This window comes from Mytilus californianus, unplaced genomic scaffold, assembly GCF_021869535.1.
Source record: "Mytilus californianus isolate M0D057914Y unplaced genomic scaffold, xbMytCali1.0.p SCAF_11, whole genome shotgun sequence".
NCBI classification, from domain to species: Eukaryota; Metazoa; Mollusca; class Bivalvia; order Mytilida; family Mytilidae; genus Mytilus; species Mytilus californianus.
In genome coordinates this window covers 6,318,578-6,339,897 of record NW_026262593.1, presented here as the reverse complement: position 1 = coordinate 6,339,897, position 21,320 = coordinate 6,318,578, and positions in this window count along the sequence as shown.

Genomic DNA, 21,320 nt, shown 5'->3' with positions numbered 1-21,320 from the left:
ATATTCACAGATGCATGGATACGCAGAAACATTAGGAGCTATAAGAACACATTTATTTTTAAGTGACTCAACACATTGAAACTCAACATGGTTAACAAATCTTAACAGGTTTTTGAATATTAAATTACTTATTTCAAACAGTGTTTCACTTGTCGCTATATGATAAATGAATTTATATCTTCCAAGTACTAGTATGTATTAATTTTTCATGTATACGTGATGCATTTTATAGAACAAATCACAGATTTGATCGTCAAACAACACAAAAGAATGGCTTTATGGAGGTATCAGTTTCCAAAGAAAAGATTGATTGATATTGATTGTGATGGCAATAGAATTAAAGGATTTTTTTCTTGATAAAGATAGGTGCACTGGAACTAAGGAGCCTGGCTTGATTGGTGCGGGGACATGTCTCTTATCGATAGACCTAACCTTTAACCTGATAAACCTATAAACCCATTTGATATATTTTTTATAAGACTTAGTGTTGTTTTGTTCTTTAGCATTCAATGAATTCGTTAAATTATGATACACATATCTAAAAAGACTTATTCTCTCTCTTTTTTATATGTTTATGATTACTAAATTATTAAATGCTTCAGAACAAACCAACACCACGGTTGTCAGTCGATATATTGAGAAAATGATCGTGAAAGAATACCCAACGATGGTCAAGTATTGCTATTGGATCGTGAAATCTCTGATATAGGATCGCGAAGGAAATCTTATCGAGAAGACATTTGCAAGGTCAATTACTTATCTAATTTAATGAATTATACAGACAAAATTACAAAAAAATAAGACTGTCTGTCAATGGTTCAACATTATGATCAGTATCTCGCAAAACTACAAAAGGCAGATTGCTCCTCAATATTTCAATTACATTAAATATGTAAACAAACAAGTTTTTTTCATAATTCGAATGATTTAACAATTTTTCTTTAAAAATGTCATTCCATGTAAATGATTCAAATGGTTCCTAAAGTTATTTTGTATTAACATAATCAGAAATTTTGCAAAAAATGAAATAATTACATAAAAGTGATTTTTTGGATCGTGAAAGATCGCGTGCCGCTTTTTGAAGATCGTGAAAGATCTAATGTTCCAAAAACGTTCAAATTATAATTTAATTATATGATAATTTATATTTTTGATTGGTATAGCAAATATTGGAGAGGCATTCCGGTTCTCTTTATTTTTTGGTGAATAGGGCTATAATCGTTCAGTGCCATTAGATCTGATTAATATCTTATAATACCACACCGACTAGGTGCTTTATAGCAATATCAGTCTATTTGTCCGTCCTTCGTAAGTTTTCATTTCTTATACAAATTTAAGATTGAGAATAGAATCTAAGCGGCTTAAATACAATTCAAGCTAGGCAACATGCACAATCGATGGCGAGGTACGGTATTGGACTGGTAAATTCCCCATTAAGTTGGTACAATGACGTATAGCTGTGTGCACAGACTGATCAAACAATCGAGTCAAAATAATATTATCTTGGTACATTTTTAGTTTATGTCAGCGCAGCCACGAAATAAACAACAAATAGTCCAACATTGTCATAAGATGTACGCACGAACTACACTCTTTTTTTCTGAAGGTAACAACCCTTTAAGTTACGAAAACATAAAATGCGTACACATGCATATATTTCCAGGGCGGATATTAAGCATTACAGATACATATATTCTTTTACTTTTCAAAAAATTACGCTCCTGAAGGTCCTAATGTCCTGGAAATCGATTTATTTAGACACGTTTTTAGTTATTTTAATAACTTTGAAGGACTTGAATTTAAAAAAAGTGAAAAAAAAGCCATTAAAGTCCGTTCTTAATAAATATAATTACACGTCAACTAGTTGGAAGTATGTAAATTGGTAAAAGAAATATTGTTTTCTGATTATTAAGTCTGGTCCAGCTTGGGACGTTTGCGCTTTTTTATAGGACATATGCACATTTTAAAGGACATTTGCACTTAAAATTTTAGGACATTGGCGCTTAATTTTTTAGGACATTTGCGCTTTATCAACATTTCATATAAAAAAATCATTTATTATAAAAATTAAAAAAAACACAAATCATTCATACATTTATGTACAGCTAAAAGTATCAGCATCAGCCTTTCCCCATCATGCTTGTGTCAGATGGACGATAACACTCAAAGAGTGTGGATGAGAGTAAATTCCTTATAACAACCATGACTCTTTCTAAATGTCAACAGATACAGCACGTGGTTTAAAAATAAAATTTCGGTCTTCACAATTTGAAACTAATAGTATCTTAGATAAACTATAAGGGTACTGTTCCTCGGAGTATTCATGCAATAGAATAATCACTGGATGAATATAGTTTAGAATTTTAATCCACTAATAAGAAAGCAAATTGAAGAATTTCGGTCAAAATTTAAATGTTCCATCCGTAAAAGTTTCATTTTCTCTATCGCTTACCCAGAAACATATAATATATTTTTTATAATATGTCTGGCTTACCCGAAGAATTTTTTTCTGATTTTTTTCGTTTGTTTGGAAGCATTTTCAAAGAAAATGTGAACATTTTTCCATGACTTTGGTAAACTTTCGTAAGATTACAGGTACACAAATATTAAAGGTAAATAGCGCAAATGTCTTGTCAATTTTGTTCAGGTGTATCAAAGTTAAAACCGCAAATGTCCTTTAGTAATACAGGTAAAAAAGCGCAAACGTCCTCCAACGTCCGTCTAGTCACGCCTCGTCTTTCATGATCAGGATAATGCATTGCCCGTTCTTTCACTATCAATTTTGATGAAAAATCAACAAAATTCAATGTTTTAAAAAACAAAATGAACTGTTTCAAGGGAAATTTTAGTTTACTGTACTATCTGACACACCAAAGAATCAGTTTCAAATATATCATTATATACTGGAATGTGACAATTATAGATACAAAGTGTGTTTTTTTTTAATGAATCCCATAGACTTGTGTTGCGCCTTTGGTGTTTTCTCATAAAATACTGCATATTTTCTAAATCTATTGCACAGTATTATTGAGAAAGTTGAATAATTTTTTTTATATCGGATTTGTTCCGCGTTTTGAAATACAGCAGATTTTTCACAGATTTTGAAGTATAATTACGATATAACAATATTGTATTTTAAGCTCCGTCGGCATCAATTGGTGATTTGATGGTCGCAAATACCCGTTTACTGGCTCCGCTAAAGCGTTGCCAGTAAACTTAATTTGTACCGTCGGAGCTTAAAATAAAATACAGGTATCTCCTAAGTATTGACAGCATGTAGGATCAAGAGGTCGCATAAATGTACATATATGGGTCATTATCAAAAAAAACATGCAAAACTATGTTATTTGGTCTTTTCAAGTCAAAAGACATGAAACTATATCAAAATGTATCAAAATAACTATTGCATATGAAAGATATGAATGTTTTGTGATACACTATACACAGTTTACAGTATGAAATGTTATAAAAACATTCTTAATTTTTTCTCAAACCCTTGGATATAGCCAGAATCAACTGTTATTTTTTACTATAAATCCCTTCAGACCTGAAATAGGGCTATTATTCATATCATTTGTTATTAGAAATTATCACTTTTTATTGCATTTGATACATACAAACATTTTTTTTATTGATTTGGAAGGTGTATGTTGGTTTTATAATAAAAAATTTAACCAAAAGGAAAAGTCTCATTTTTTAAGTCAATGGTGTAACCAAAAGACAAATTGGTAGGGTAAGAGTTATCTTTCTCAATATTTCAGCATTTACAATAGTTTCTCCCTTAGCAATGTTACCTGTAAGCATGTTATGCAAAAGAAAACAAACATTTATGTTGAAAATTTAGTAAAAAAATATTAAAAGTAAGTACAAGCTATATCGTAATTGAAAATAGTGTCCATGGTGTACTCTAATAAAAATCTTTTTTTTTTAAATTCCTGAACTTTGAATTATGAAATACACCTGAAAATCAATGGTGTTACTGTCAATGGTGAGACCATTTTAATAAAATAACACCATTGACGAGCTTAGTAACACTATAATGATGCAAAAATGCGTGATATTTAAAGATAGTATTTACTAATAAATTACAAGTAAAGTTTTGTTGAATAATGGAAAAATGCACAGAAGAGAATATTTATCAATAAATTATAAAATAAAATGACCAAGGAATAAAGGTAATTAAAACAAATTTAAGAAAGTTTAATTTGTTTATAGAACAATTTCCTAAAATTATCAGTTAAGTGTTTTATCTTTTAAAACATATTTAATAACGTTGTCTCAAACATGTCCCCCAGCTAATTGATAAATGTGTCAGCTTAGAATGCAAAAAGATAATTATACATTCTCTTTGAAATTAATAGACTTGAACAATTAAGATTAAGTAATTCTTCCTTTATCCGATATAGTCCATTGTTTATTAAACTATATCAAAGAAAGCTATTGTACGGAGTAACAAAATATTCACGTGTCAAATTAAGTCCAGTCTGCTATATAAAGTTGTGCAAATTCATTTGGTTCATTAGATTGTGAACCAGAATAAAAATGTAGTTAGCAGACTGGATTGTCTTTTAGGTTAGTAAATATTTTACTGTTGTTTGATGGAATGCTTTTTAAATTTACAAGAAACGAGTTTAAAGATTTAAAAGATGCTTTCCAATAAAGAAAATTTTATTCATATTCGCAAGTAAAATCGTGATATAGATTAAATAAATTGTAGGCAAAGTTAAAAATAATATTAAGGTAAATGAATTAAATAAAAGGTTCTTAACTTATAAAAAGGATATTTAACTTCTTTGTAAAGATAACTTTTGAAAATACAATTCTTATTTTGATACTTGATTAAATATTAAAAGTAAACGAGTTAAGGGGAGATAACAAATGACTTGACTGTTCATTTATGGCGCGTATATGCTATTGTCGGGTTTTGTATTATTGTTCGATTTATATCGCGGAATATTTGGTGTATAACTATGTTGGGAAAAGAAATGTAATTTGTATTGTAACTGTTGTAAATACGATTAGATTGTGAACCAGAATAAAAATGTAGTTAGCAGACTGGATTGTCTTTTAGGTCCTGTTGCCATGCCGAGTCCAAGCTAGTTCCCAAATAATGTAACATCAATGTGAGTAGTTCCCCGCAAAAAAGAATTGATAAAAACATGAAAGAAAGACTACAACACAGATTACGGGACCAAGTTCCAGCATAATATATTTTGGTGGAGGCGAAGTGGTAAAATCATCGGTACCTACAACATGAAAAAAATGGACTTCGGCACAGTTCGACAAATTACAACTTGCAGTCAACTGATGGACACCTAAAGAAAAAGAACAGGACAACATAATATAAATCAAGAGAACATCATGACCGAACCACAAGGTAATGTACATTTTAATTATTCCAACATTATTACACCTCCTATGTACAATGGTTCGGGAAACCCGTCAAATTGGTTAATATACTTTAGAAAATGGATCAAAATTAATTCAATATCAAACGAAAGCGCTTGTCATTACTTGCCGTTTTATTTGAAAGAATCTGCTAAAGTTTGGTTTGATGGTTTAAATGAAAATATTCAGGATAATACAGAAAACTTAGAAATAGGTTTAGTTGAACGTTTTTCAGGAGATAAAGACGATATAGAATTAGATGTAAAACAAAATGCAAATGAATCTGTTTTAGAATTTTTCGACAGACTAAAAATAATTGCAAAGGATTCAGAAATACCTGAACATTTAGAATTTATTATGGGTAAAAAGGGATTATTATCTAACTTAACTACTAGTATAGTTTTGAGTAACCCGAAAAATCTAAATGAATTAAAACAAGCGGCAGTAATAGCTGAAAAATGTGCAAACGTACGTCAAATGATAGAAAATTCTGATTGTTCAAATTTAAATCTAATAAAGCAAAATAAAGATCTAGATGAAATAACTGAGAAAATAGAAACATTAAATTCAAAAATAAAAGAACAGATGCCACAGTTAAATGCGTATAGGAATAACAAAGTCAATATAATAACAAAGCAAAATCATGTTTGTAAATATTGTGGTATGTCATATTACCATAAAAACCATAATTGTAAAGCAAGAAATAAGGAATGCTTTAATTGTAAAAAGATAGGACATTTAGCAAGAGTCTGTTTTACTAAATCATTTAGAAATGTGGTAAAAACTAAAAGTTTTAAAAGTAGACAGAAACCACACAAGAAGAATAGAGAAACTATTTTTATAAATCTAATGACTAATATTGAAGGAAATACTGTAGAGGTTGATATATTAGGAATTAAAACAAAAGGATTGATTGATACAGGAGCTGCTGTATCCTGTATTTCAAGTTCTTTATTTAATAAACTAGAAAAAACTAAAATAAAAGTAAACTTGTCAAAGATACATAATGTTTATGGTGTAGGCGGTGAAGGAATTTCTGTCAAAGGACAGGTAAAACTTCCACTAAAATTTGATAAAGAGCCAGTTGTTTACCAGAATTTTTACATAATTAATAAAATTCAACACTCTTTAATAATTGGAAATGACTTTTTGGAATATAATAAAGCTAACATTGACTATCCTACAAAAACTTTAAACTTGTATGATGGAATTGCACAGATCGCACTCATAAGTACAAAACAAAATGAAGCTAAAACTCAAAAATACATTGAGCTTCCAGCTAGAAAAATAAGCATTATTCCTGTTAAAATTCCTAAACAATATGTAGAAAAGCAAATAGTACTTGAACCCAGCCAATCTTTACAAAATAAAAGCATTGTAGGTGCTGCTTGTCTAGTGTCGCCTTCAAACCAACAAGCAGTGATGCAAGTTATAAACCCAAATGATGATAAAGTGGTGCTAAACAGAAATGAAATTGTTGCTTTAATATCAGAAATACAACCGAACTCTATTCAAAATTGGACTGATAAAAATGAAAAATTTCACATAAATAATATTGAAAAGGGTTATAAAAAGCAAAAACAAAACTTAAACATTGATCTTTCTGAATCAGACTTAACAAATGAGCAAAAGGAAAAATTAAGAAAATTTGTTGATAAAAATAGAAGTGTTTTTGCAACGGATCTGTCTGAAATTGGCATGACAGATGTACACTATCATGAAATTGACACTGGGAACAACCCTCCTGTAAGTTTACCCCCACATAGAGCTGCACCCAATATCAGGACAGAGATTGAAAGACAAGTTGAAGAGATGTTGAAGTACAAAATTATTGAGCCTTCTAATTCTATTTGGCATAGCCCCGTTTGCCTCACTCGTAAGAAAGACAACAGTTGGCGATTTTGCGTTGATTATAGAAGGGTTAATGCTTTTACTTCCCCGATGCATTCTACGCTTGGAAACATGCACGATGTCTTTGATACTATGGGAGAAATGCAACCACAGATATTTAGTTCTATTGATTTATCTTCATCTTTTTGGCAGGTGCCCTTGCACCCAAATTCTAAACAAAAAGCAGCATTTATAACTCATTCTGGAATCTATGAATGGAATAGAATGCCGTATGGTTTACGTAATAGCAGTATAGCTTTTTCTCAGGTCATGTCACAAATATTGAGAGGATTGCATTGGAAGTATGTACTTGCATATATTGATGATATTTTGAATTTTAGTAAAACATTTGAAGAGCATCTGCAACATCTTGAAGAAGTATTTACTAGATTACGAAAAGCAAATTTTACTTTAAAGCCACAAAAATGTCACTTTGCTGTTAAGAAAGTCAATTATCTAGGTCACATTATTTCAAAAGACGGTGTCAAGGTAGATGATTCCAAAATTAATATTGTTAAAAACTATCCGAGGCCTAAAAATCAGCACGAGGTCAGACAGTTCTTAGGTCTGTGTAATTACTATAGACGTTTTGTAAAGGACTATGCTAAAATCACAGTTCCTTTAAATAATCTTTTACAAAAAGACAAAGAATATGTTTGGACTGATAAATGTCAGATTTCGTTTGAGAATCTTAAACATGCTTTGACAACTGCACCTGTTCTGTCGTATCCAGATATGTCTAAACCATTTATTTTGACTTGCGATGCATCAGGCTCAGCCATTGGCTACATTCTAGGCCAGTTAGATGAAAATGGTAAAGAAAGAGTAATATCATACAGTGGTCGTGCTTTGAGAAATAATGAATTAAACTGGACAATTACTGAAAAAGAATGCTTAGCAGTTCTTGAAGGCATCACTAAAAACAAAGTTTATTTATCTCATGCTAGATTCAAAGTGTATACTGATCATCAAGCTTTAGTTTGGTTACACAAATCTAAAGATACTAACTCACGTCTAGGTAGATGGGCTCTTGAATTGCAAAATTATAATTTTGAAATTATATATAAAGAAGGTAAAAAGAATACAATGCGGATGCTTTGTCAAGAATTCCATATAAAGATATTGAACAGGAAATTCACCCAAAATTGGCTGTAAACAGTTTATTGGAAAATCAAATTAAAACTGAAATTAAGTTCGAGTATGCAAATGAAAAGCCATTAATTGCAGCTATTGAAAAGAATGATGTTGATCTGAATGATGTATCAGATATTTCAAAAATGCAAAAAGAATGTAATCAGTTGATCCCATTGATAAAATACCTTGAAACGGGCGAATTACCCGAAAATCAAAAAGAGGCTCGCAACATATGTTATGAGCGAGACCACTATAGATTAGGTAAATCAGGTGAGTTGATTCATTTACATAGGTCAAGAACAAAAGGGATACCTAAAGCTGAAAGCATGATTGAGCAATTGGTTTTACCGAAATGTCTAAGACAAGATGCTTTGTTAGCATATCATGATCATACTGGTCATACAGGCGTCAAACGCACATACGCTGCAATACATCTTAAATATTACTGGTCGGGTATATATCAAGAGGTTTATAATTATGTGACGTCATGTGATAAATGTCATAGGTCAAAACAGCCAACCCACCATCGACCAGCTCCATTACTTCCTCTTCCTATTGAAGACACTTTATCAAGATGGCATATGGACATTCTTACATGCCTACCCAAAACAAAAGACGGACATCAACACTTATTATTAGTGGTCGATAGTTTTTCTCGATGGCCCGAATGTTTCCCTCTTAAAACTCAAGAAGCCACTGAAATAGCTGAAGTATTATATAATGAGGTATTCTCTAGGTTTGGTGCGCCAAGGGCTATTGTATCTGACAGAGGAGCAAATTTTTGTAGTAAGCTTATTCAGGCTCTATGTGAACTATTTGAAGTTCAAAGGTATCATACTAGTTCGTACCACCCTCAAACCAATTCAACATGTGAACGAATGAATCGAACGATCGCCCAAACTTTACGTACATTAGTGGCTAAAGATCAGTCAAATTGGCACAAGTTAATTCCTAGCGTCATGATGGCTTTACGTATGTCTACTAATACTGAATCAACTGGTTATTCTCCATTTCAAATGTTGTTTGGTAAAGAAATGAACTTGCCATTTGATATTTCTGTTCAACCTAAAGATGGTATGAGTAAAACTGCTAAGAGTCATCTCGATACCCTTATTGATAGACTTAAAATTGTAAAAGATATAGCAAAAACCTCGGTAGAAAATTCACAAGAGAAAACTAAAAATAGGTATGATAAGAAAGCTGAAGCACCGAAATTTAGAGTTGGAGATTATGTTATGTTGCAATCTATGAAAGTACCAAAAGGTTTATCACCGAAATTACATCCAAAGTCCATTTTATGTAATAAATGTTGGACAAAATAATACATGCAAATTAAGACGATGTTCAGATCACAAGTTGATTAAATCTCGAATACACACAAATCGAATGAAACCTTATATTGATCCAAGAGATCATAGGGATATTCCTAGAAATGTTGTTGAAAATAATAGAGATAGAGTAGATGATATAGATGATGTTCAAAATGACAATATAGATAGATCACAAAATGATGATGCACAAATGCAACAAAATGATGCACAGATGCAACAAAATGATGCATTGTTGCAACAAAATAACGAGACTAATGATGAAGATAATGACTTCATTGCAGAAAAATTACTTGCCAAAAAGCGTAGGCAAGGCAAAAACTATTATAAGGTCAAATGGGTAGGTTATAAAAAAAACACCTGGGAACCTGAAGAAAACATAGGTGAAGGTCTATTGGTTGAATTTTACACTAAATTTACTAAATCAGGCACGAAGAGAAAAAGACCAATTAGTTTATTTGTGAAACAGACAAATCCGTAAAGAAATATTGAATGTTATAAAAAAATGTAGTGTCAAAATAAATTTATAAGTCTTTATATCTGTCGGTTTCAAGTTGCCAAGTATGCAATTTAGCTTTCTTAAGTGACCAAGTAACATCACAAACTTTCAGTATACTAGTATATTTTTACAATTTAGGCCACTGATATTGAATTAGGCCAAGTATGAACCATAAGAATTTTTACTGCTATCTTAGTAGTATTTAAAATTAGTGCTCAGCTGAAGTCTAGACCAGCTACCGTGATTCATCTTGACACAATTCAACTTCAACTTCGAAAATGTATAATTATAAAACCTAGGTTGGTCGCATACTTTAGAAAAACTGTTTTGTGGTAAACTTGCGCTCCAAAGCACAGATAACTTATATATACTATAGAAATGAAAAGAAGTTATTCAGCTTAAAAAAAGATCATGTGATATACTGAAATACTGAAAATAAATATTTTGAAGAAAAGTAGCTAATAGTTACAAATAATTGTGCTGCCACCTGCAAAACAGGAAACAGTTGTTTTACGAACAGATTATGACAAATAGGTATGAAATATATAAAATCGACGTCCACTTGAATAGTAATCGAATAATGTTATTCTAAAGTAAAGAGAATACAAACTTGGTAAACAAATTATTGTTGTTTGTCCCGAAACATTGAAGATTTTATTGTATACCATTAAAGCTTACTATAATTATCTGATTTTGTTTTAGTCATAGCTGCACTCGCAACTATTGTTTCAGTTAAGTAGGTCAAAACTTGTAAAGTATCTAGAAATTTGAGTATATTTTAATTGCGCGACCTCGTTACCTTTTGAAATAACCAATGAATATAGATAACTTAATTTACGAATAAAACTGTGTAAAACAAAATTTGTTGTAAATAATGGGTAAACAAATGTTGGTTCTGATTTTTTTTCTTTGATGTACATAAACTGTCTTATTACTTAGTATGTATTATGTTATAATTATTTATGCATTAGCTAACTATTTCTTTTGTCGTTTCATATTCCTGAGTATCCTGCATGGTGATTGGTCCGGGACTACAGCCTCGAAAATGCATCATCTTACAACTAAAAGACCAAGAGCATTTTAAGAAAAATACTGATAGACCGTGATAGTGAAATGGACTCGAATTTAAAATGACTTTGTAAACATTGACAGAAATATAACAATTGTGTAAAATTATGTATATATATAGAACAATTTGTTTTAAAATCACCGAACTATACTCTAGCTGAAGAGCCAGAAAATCAAAAAGACAAACTACCCAGGAACCTTGAACTATTATTGATATTATTTGTTATCTCATATTAATCCACATCTTGTTCTACTAACATAAACTAATTTTTGGGGACAAAAATTTTGAACCAAAGGGGTAATATAATGATGCAAAAATGCGTGATATTTAAAGATAGTATTTACTAATAAATTACAAGTAAAGTTTTGTTGAATAATGGAAAAATGCACAGAAGAGAATATTTATCAATAAATTATAAAATAAAATGACCAAGGAATAAAGGTAATTAAAACAAATTTAAGAAAGTTTAATTTGTTTATAGAACAATTTCCTAAAATTATCAGTTAAGTGTTTTATCTTTTAAAACATATTTAATAACGTTGTCTCAAACATGTCCCCCAGCTAATTGATAAATGTGTCAGCTTAGAATGCAAAAAGATAATTATACATTCTCTTTGAAATTAATAGACTTGAACAATTAAGATTAAGTAATTCTTCCTTTATCCGATATAGTCCATTGTTTATTAAACTATATCAAAGAAAGCTATTGTACGGAGTAACAAAATATTCACGTGTCAAATTAAGTCCAGTCTGCTATATAAAGTTGTGCAAATTCATTTGGTTCATTAGATTGTGAACCAGAATAAAAATGTAGTTAGCAGACTGGATTGTCTTTTAGGTTAGTAAATATTTTACTGTTGTTTGATGGAATGCTTTTTAAATTTACAAGAAACGAGTTTAAAGATTTAAAAGATGCTTTCCAATAAAGTAAATTTTATTCATATTCGCAAGTAAAATCGTGATATAGATTAAATAAATTGTAGGCAAAGTTAAAAATAATATTAAGGTAAATGAATTAAATAAAAGGTTCTTAACTTATAAAAAGGATATTTAACTTCTTTGTAAAGATAACTTTTGAAAATACAATTCTTATTTTGATACTTGATTAAATATTAAAAGTAAACGAGTTAAGGGGAGATAACAAATGACTTGACTGTTCATTTATGGCGCGTATATGCTATTGTCGGGTTTTGTATTATTGTTCGATTTATATCGCGGAATATTTGGTGTATAACTATGTTGGGAAAAGAAATGTAATTTGTATTGTAACTGTTGTAAATACGATTAGATTGTGAACCAGAATAAAAATGTAGTTAGCAGACTGGATTGTCTGTTAGGTCCTGTTGCCATGCCGAGTCCAAGCTAGTTCCCAAATAATGTAACATCAATGTGAGTAGTTCCCCGCAAAAAAGAATTGATAAAAACATGAAAGAAAGACTACAACACAGATTACGGGACCAAGTTCCAGCATAATAACACCACTGAATATATTATGACAATCAGCATTTTTTGGTGTTTCTTTCATGTTTAACAAGCGAAACATCATATTATTTATAACAAACAATACTTATTTAACAATGTTTTAACAATATCATGTATTACATATACAAAGTTTTCAAAAACTGGTGAATGCTGGTAACACCAATGACACTATTTAGTAACACTATTGACATTTTTAGTTATTGATATTATGTTATATAATTTGAGATTTTTAAGCCTAAGAATTATTTTTTCTTCTTTTTCTTTTGCTCAGTGTTCTCTGTTTTGTGTTCAGTACTTAATAAAAGTAAAATTTGAAATGTGTTGTCAATGGTGATACTTTTGTGTCATTGGAGTTACTGAAGAGTCAGTGGTGTTACTATATAACAATGCGATACTTTTAAATTTTTATTCATAAATGAAAGCGTTTTTAGGTTGTATACGAAGGATTAAGCATATTCTTATCATTTCTTCTTATACATTATACATATATTCAATTTAAGTGTATTTTTTTAGTATTTACAACAGCCATAATTAGGACAGCCAACTTTTTTACGACAATGTATTCTGAAATTTATGTTTAAAAAGAATGTATAGCTAGAGGAATAATGTCAATAAGTAGTAATGTAAACCTTAACAACAAATTGGAACAGTTGTTTGATGAAAAACAATAATATTTAGTACCTAAATGCATGTTTTAAATTGGTAACACCATTGACACGATTCTATCAAAGGATGACCTAAAATTGTTAAAATTGAAGGAACCCTTCATTTTTCCCATTGCATATTTCTGAAAATAGTTTCTACCATACTATAGAATAGAGGGACACATTTAAATGTTTTAAACAATGACATCGTTTTTCCAAATATTACTTCATCGAAATTTGCATGTTTTTTGGTAATGACCCATATAGCAATATAAATTTAATCATGTTTTAATTTTTCAAAAACGAATCAATGTGTGAACCGATAAAAACAACATTTAAAGATTCTACTACCACTTCTTATAGGAGTTAATGTCCATCGATACCAATTTTTTTTGTAATATAGATATAAAAAGATGTGGTATGAGTGTCAATTAGACAACTCTTCAACCAAGTCACAAACTTCTAATTCAATTTGTTTGTAACGATAACTTTCATTGGACGATTACAAATATTTTGAAGGGTTAGAAGATTCCACGTTCTACCAGTCCGTAATTGTATTATGGCTATTTATAAATGCTATGGCAGAAATCGTTAGTCGACTGTTATAGGAGTTATTGTCAAATGAAATTTTAAGCACATTTTTTTGTCATTTAGGCTATAATTTTGAAAGTTTATAAGAAAACAACAGCAAACAAACAAAAAAGACTAACAAGAGAAGATCTCCAAATACATCTGAATATAAAATAAATAACCGAAAACCGAAATAGTCACACAATTTCTTTATGAGTTATCGCGCTTCAATGACATTTTTTATCCTTTTTTGTTTCTTTTCTGTTTAAAATTATGATAGATATTAATAGACACTTTAAGCAGAAGAAATCATTGATCATCTATAAGATTTGCTAGTTAGTCAAAAATACCGACGCTTCACGTGATTCATTGCCCTTAAATGACGATTCTAGAAAATTATAATCTATATATATATATAGCCGACTGAAATGAAAAAAAAACCCAACTGATTTGCAACAAAATATCTACAAATAATTTGAAAGTCAATCAAATTCTTATACGAGTTGATCCCCAATAATCCCGATTTGAACTATTTTTTCTTCAGTTTTGCTTATTATCTTGAAAACATATACTGATAGTCAAAACCCTGTCACAAAAACATGATCTGGAAATGTTTGGGCCATTCACCATGCATATTGTTGTTTTTTTGTAATTAAGTCAGTAAAATATACAGATTCTAAATAAAGCTTTTTGCATTGTTTGTCTACACTAATATTCTTATTGCATTGTATTGTCTACACTAATATTCTTATTGTATTGTGTTGTCTACACTAATATTCTTATATTTTGCATTGTATTGTCTACACTAATATTCTTATTGCATTGTTTGTCTACACTAATATTCTTATTGCATTGTATTGTCTACACTAATATTCTTATTGCATTGTTTGTCTACACTAATATTCTTATTGCATGGTTTGTCTACACTAATATTCTTATTGCATTGTATTGTCTACACAAATATTCTTATTGTATTGTATTGTCTACACTAATATTCTTATCCTACACTAGTATTCTTATTACATTGTATTGTCTACACTATTATTCTTGTTACATTGTATTCTTTACACTAATATTCTTATTACATTGTATTGTCTACACTAATATTGTTGTTGCATTGTACCAGTTGCATGCGAAACTGATTAACAATATTAAAAGCTAAAGCGAGCCGTTAGTACTTTTTCCACGATGCTGTATGTTTTTTTATTTTTTTTTTTGGCTTTGATTCAATATCATGGTATTATCTCAGCTATTTTCGGAGTTTTCTTTTAAAAATTTTGACAAACTTTTATTATACCAACTTACACGGCCAAGATGTCGTTAAATGAAATTGGATACCCTGCATTTATCATGCTTTTCAATAACATATGGTCAAATCAAAGACCCCCCTCCTAAATTGTAAAAAACTATTATTTTGCATTGACAATAATTATCTTGGTGTAAATAAAGCCCTCAAGGTGTATCTAATACATACACAATCATGATAAAAATGAATTGTATCAGACTGGTAAAACTTAGGTATACAAATGTCTTTTCTGGACTTCATATGAGCATATGGTAGACTCAACCTGAGATTACTATAACACATCATATTATAGTAATCTCAGACTCATCGGAGAAACATTTTGTAACTGTGTACAGAGCTTTCCGGGCAGACGCAACACATCCACGAAACAGCTAACTGCAGCTGTTTTCAGCATCTGCATACAAATCCAGATACATATGGTCTAGCGAGTCGGATACAGTGCAGGCGATTTGGTGTCACGACATCTCAGTAGCATGAGTTCGAATCCCGGAAGGGAAGGACAAAAGATTTGCGCAAGCAAATTTACAGATCTAACCGTCATTGTTGGGCTGATGTTTAGACGAGTTGTATATATATACGTGAAATACCGGTTTTTATTAAACTCTATATTATATACCATTTCGCTATTTGACTATAATAGTTTAGTTTTGTTTGTTACCATGAGTTGTTTTTGCTTAATCGGCTTAATTAAGTCTGCTGTGCACAAAAAGTGAATAATATAATTTAAGTTATCTAGAGTGCACATAATTTGAAAAAGAAAATAGGAAAAGGAGGGGTGACACGAACCGTGTGACACGAGGTGCTCATTTTTTATATCCCGCTTTTTTGTAACTTGTCTCCACTTTCTACTTTTTTTCCCTATATCCTACATTCCTACTTTATTGTCCCTATATCCCACATCCCAATACTGCGAGCCCCCCTTTTTTGAAAAAGATTTGATATTCCCTCTTATGTGAAAAAGAAAGAAAAAAATTATAAGAAACTTTCTGCTATGTTTTGACCAATAAAGAGCCGAAAAACAAATTATATGCACAAAAATAGACTGACACAAGGACCCATTCAGACTTAAATTAGAAACACCTAAAAATATTGGCGGGAAAAAGGGAGACAAGTGTGCCGTCGTGCTGTAGGAAAAGAAACTCCAACTCAGCCTCACTTCCTCAATCCTCAATCTTAATGCCTGTTGGCACGAATTTTCCCAATGTGCAGGTTTTCTCTTTGGTGCGTTTTTCTCGGCGTATTTTCTTCTCTGTGCTTTAATTTAGTATGCGCTGGTTAAGATTGGGATTGAGGAACAGCAGTATCAAATCTGCCTGTTCTGTCAATGTAATGTGCCACTGTTTGTAGTTATAATTTAAGGGTTAGAGCATTTGAAAAACTTATTCATATCAGACTTATTGAAACTGATCAGAAACTCAAAGTGAAGACCACACTGTCAACATTTATTATAACAAATCTCGGGTACAAGTCAAATCGGCACCAGTGGTCAACACAGGCACTTTTGTTTCTATCCATGGGAAGGTCGACTATCCACTTCTGTTACATGTGGATAGTCGACCTTCCCATGGATAGAAACAAGTGCCTGTGATGAGGAGAACAGTTTTTTCGTTTTTTTTTGTTTTGTGAAGATTTTTTTGGACAAAACTTACAATTTTAGAATACACAAATAAAAATAATCAGTTGGTTTGCTGTTTGAAGTTTTCACAATATTCTATTAATAATGTTTTTCTTGGTTATCATTTAAGGGCATACGATACAGTTACAGGGGAGGTAATGACGTTGCTAACGTAAATTGTTATTTTCGCGACGTCAAACTGACTTGTCAGGAAAAGATGCAGTTTTCGACTGATTTTTATCATTCAAACTGATTTAACTTGAAAATGAGTCCATGGACCCTTCTTTTTTAAAATGACATTTGGTTTGATTATGTATGAAGATTATGTGTACCAATTTTCATGAAAAAGTCAATAGTGCAATTATTTTAAATTTGATAAATTATGATAGAGTGGGGCGCTCATATTCGCCGGAGACACAATTTCGCCGTTTTATGATTTTAAGGTGTAAAAACTTCAAAGGATGGCTGAAATGGAAGAAATATGCTGGTTAGTTATATTTTTATAACAAATATGATTATTTTTTAAACTTAGATAAAATTTCGGCACTTACCGCAAAGGACCGAAAAACGGACAACGATTTTGGGTCAATTTGCTGAATGAAAAATACGATTTCAAGGAAGTATTACTTAGTAATTCTTTGACTGAGTGCCCTAATTTTCAGTTCTTTACACCTTTGAAATGTCTGCTATTCATCTATAATGAAATTGATTTGATAAATATTGTTTAAAGCTGCAGTTATTTGGTTTTGAATAGATGTGTAAAAATGGCGAATATGTGTCCCCCTTTGACAAAACATCAGGAAATTTCAAATATCCTTTAATCTAACTTTTCAGATGAATTTTTTCGAAGAAACACGTTTTCAAGCTAAGAATATTTTGCTTTTGATGTTATCTTCATATAGAAATATCAGTATACTTCAAAAACATAAAGACCTGAACATATACTGCAGAAAACATGGAAAATTATGGCGAAAATGAGCACCCCACTCTACAGCAAAAAATTACGTTTTTTTTCTACATTCATGAACATTTGTTTGTAAAAATAAAATATACAAATTTATAAAACAATTATATAAAACAGAAATTACAAATAATTTTACAAAAAACAGCTTATGTTTTATCTTTTTAAACAAAAAAGTTATGTATTTCTGTCGAAAGGAAAAATACGTCCACAAATCCGAATTTTGAGGAAATATCTGAAATTTCAACCTTAATTTACTAAAAAGTAGCACATGATGGTATTTTTTTTATTGCATATTTGATTTAATCAGGTAAAAAATAGCCTATATGCAAATTTTCATCAAAATTTCATTACAGGATCAAAACTGTATTGTATGCCCTTAAAGGGCATTAGCTGTCAAATTCATGTTCACTTATTTGACTCAAATTTTCATATTTGATAAAACATATACCCAAATTACAAAGAGTCTAAATAAACAATTAACATTATTCATAGACTCCATAATACATACCAGCATTTCGTGTATACTTTTTGTCTAGAAGTCATCTTATAATTAACCATCGAGATGACCTTTGAAGACTGCCAACGGTCATATAACCTGATATAAACATAAATATAAATAGATAGCGACCATGTATAATTGGATTTTTCTAGATCTGTTTGATTTCATATTGTAGGTTAAAAAGTCTGTTTATTATCGTTTTTTACATGTATAAGAATGATTTTTATGGATCGAATCAGTCAACCAAGTGGCTCATTCTTGTGTCACTTTCAATGTTTACATTCTTTTCCTGTTAATAGCTAATGCTATTTGCCCCTTTAAAAAAACTTGTGAACTTATTATAACCTGTTTGTTGTTTTAACTATTTTCAGGTAGTTTTTGATGTTTAATAATAACAAAATCTGTTGTTAAGTCCACAGATTAGGATAAAAACAAATGTTATCATTATAATTATAATTTAAATTGTTTTTTCTGCATTTCCTGTCTATTTGTGTAGAATGAATAACATTGGCACCACGTTTACAATGGTTTACTAGCAATGTGCAGTTGTCATGGTTGTCATGAAATAGAAGTTCCTCTATAATACAAGTTCCAATAGGAACAGATATGGCATTGTTTATAACAAAGTTTCCATATGAAATTTTGTTATGCATGACAATTATATGTTGACACATCAGTGAAAATATTTCAAATAAATATGGGGAAAAAAAACCGTGGAGTCTTCAATAGTTGACTTGCAAAACATGTTAAACATGGATTCTGAATTAACCAGGTCCTGATTTGACTCACACTTGTCGAAAATTTCTCTATATTAGAAACGAATACTTTATTTTCGGATATACATAATCCGTTATCATTAACTCTTAAAGCAGATATAATTGAAAATAAAGTGGTTGAAGATGAAACATCGTATGAAAAGATTAAAAACTGGGAGAGTACTAAAACTGCAGACTTTATTGATAATATAGACGGAGAAAGAGTAAACGAAATACTGACTCAACTAGTAAATATGGTTGACAACGCATCAATAAGTGAAACAACCATAAATACCGCAGTAGAGAGTATTAGTAATTTACTAACCGATGCAGCTAAGAGTACTTTCGGCACATATACCCAGCAAAAAGTTCATCCAAATTTACAAAAATATAAGAAAGCACCCAAACCGTGGTTTGACGATGATTGTAAAGAAGCCAGGAAAAATTATAAATCATCAAAAAGAAAGTTGAGAAGAAATCGATCTCAATTTCAGGAGGCCGAAACTAAATCATTAGAGAAAAAATATAAGAGGACTATGGATAAAAGTATGAGAAAACATAGGAAAAAAATTAGAAATAGAATAAATAATTTGAAATCCACCAATCCAAAAGAATATTGGAAAATTTTGAATAGTGGAAAAAAACAGAAAAGCCCTAATATACCTATGAATGTATTGTTAGATTATTTTAAAACATTGAATGCTGGTAGCGCAAATGAAGATGGCGAAAATGTAAACAACCAAAACGACATTGGTAGATTAAATATGTCATTGAATGTACCCATAAATGTAGATGAAATTGAAAAAGCAGTTAAAAATCTGAAAAATAATAAAGCCTCTGGTGACGATGTTATTATAAATGAGTATTTGAAGCATTCATTTCATATTCTATCTAGTATATTAGTAAAGCTGTTTAATATTATATTTGACAGTGGCATTATTCCCGAGATTTGGTTATTGGGAAATATTATACCATTATATAAAAACAAGGGTGACAAATTGGATCCCAAAAACTTTAGGCCTATCACTATTATTAGTTGCTTTGGTAAATTATTTAACTCTGTTTTGAATACAAGATTAAACAATTTTTCTGATGATTATCAGATAATTTGTGAAAATCAGTCAGGATTTAGAAATGGATATAGTACTACAGATAATTTATTTGTTATTTACATGTTATTTAGCTTAATGAAAAGTAAAAAGAAAAAAATGTATTGTGCTTTTATTGACTTCGCTAAAGCCTTTGATAGTGTATGGAGAAATGGATTGTATCAGAAATTGCTTGGACACGAAATTAATGGTAAAATTTATAACGTAATATTCAATATGTATAGTGGTATTAAATCAAGAATTGTATATAATGGTCAATCATCTGACTATTTTCCTTGTAATATTGGTGTAAGACAAGGAGAAAATCTCTCTCCTTTTTTATTCTCCCTATATCTGAATGATTTGGAATCTTTTTTACAAATGCATGATGTTTTGGGACTAAGCTGTATATCTGAAGAAATTGAGAATGAGATGAATATTTATATTAAGCTTTTTGCTTTATTATATGCAGACGATACTGTTCTATTTGCTGAATCAGTTGAACTCTTCAGTCTCAACTTAATACATTTAGTGAATATTGTAAACTTTGGAAACTTAGTGTAAATTCTAGTAAAACGAAAATTATGATTTTTTCTAGTGGACGTTTATCGCAAAATCCTCATTTTTATTTTAATAATATTGAATTAGAAGTTGTCAAAGAAATTCCATATTTGGGATTGACTTTTTCGAGGACAGGTAGCTTTGCAAGTACTAAAAAGATATTAGTTACTAAGGCATATCGAGCTATGTACGATGTACTTAAAAAGGGGAGAGTTCATAACCTTTCTGTGAGATGTCAGTATGATTTGTTCGATAAGATAGTGAAGCCTATTTTACTTTATGGGTGTGAAATTTGGGGGTTCAGTAATATAGATATTATAGAGAGAGTACATTTGAAATTTTGCAAGCTACTACTGAACTTGAAGAAGTCGACCCCAAACTTTATGGTTTATGGCGAACTTGGTGTCTATCCCATGGCAGTCTACATTAAACTGCGTATGGTAAATTATTGGTGTAGAATTGTTCACGGCAAAGAAAATAAGTTGTCACACATTTTGTATAACTTTATGTTTTTTAAATATTCACAGA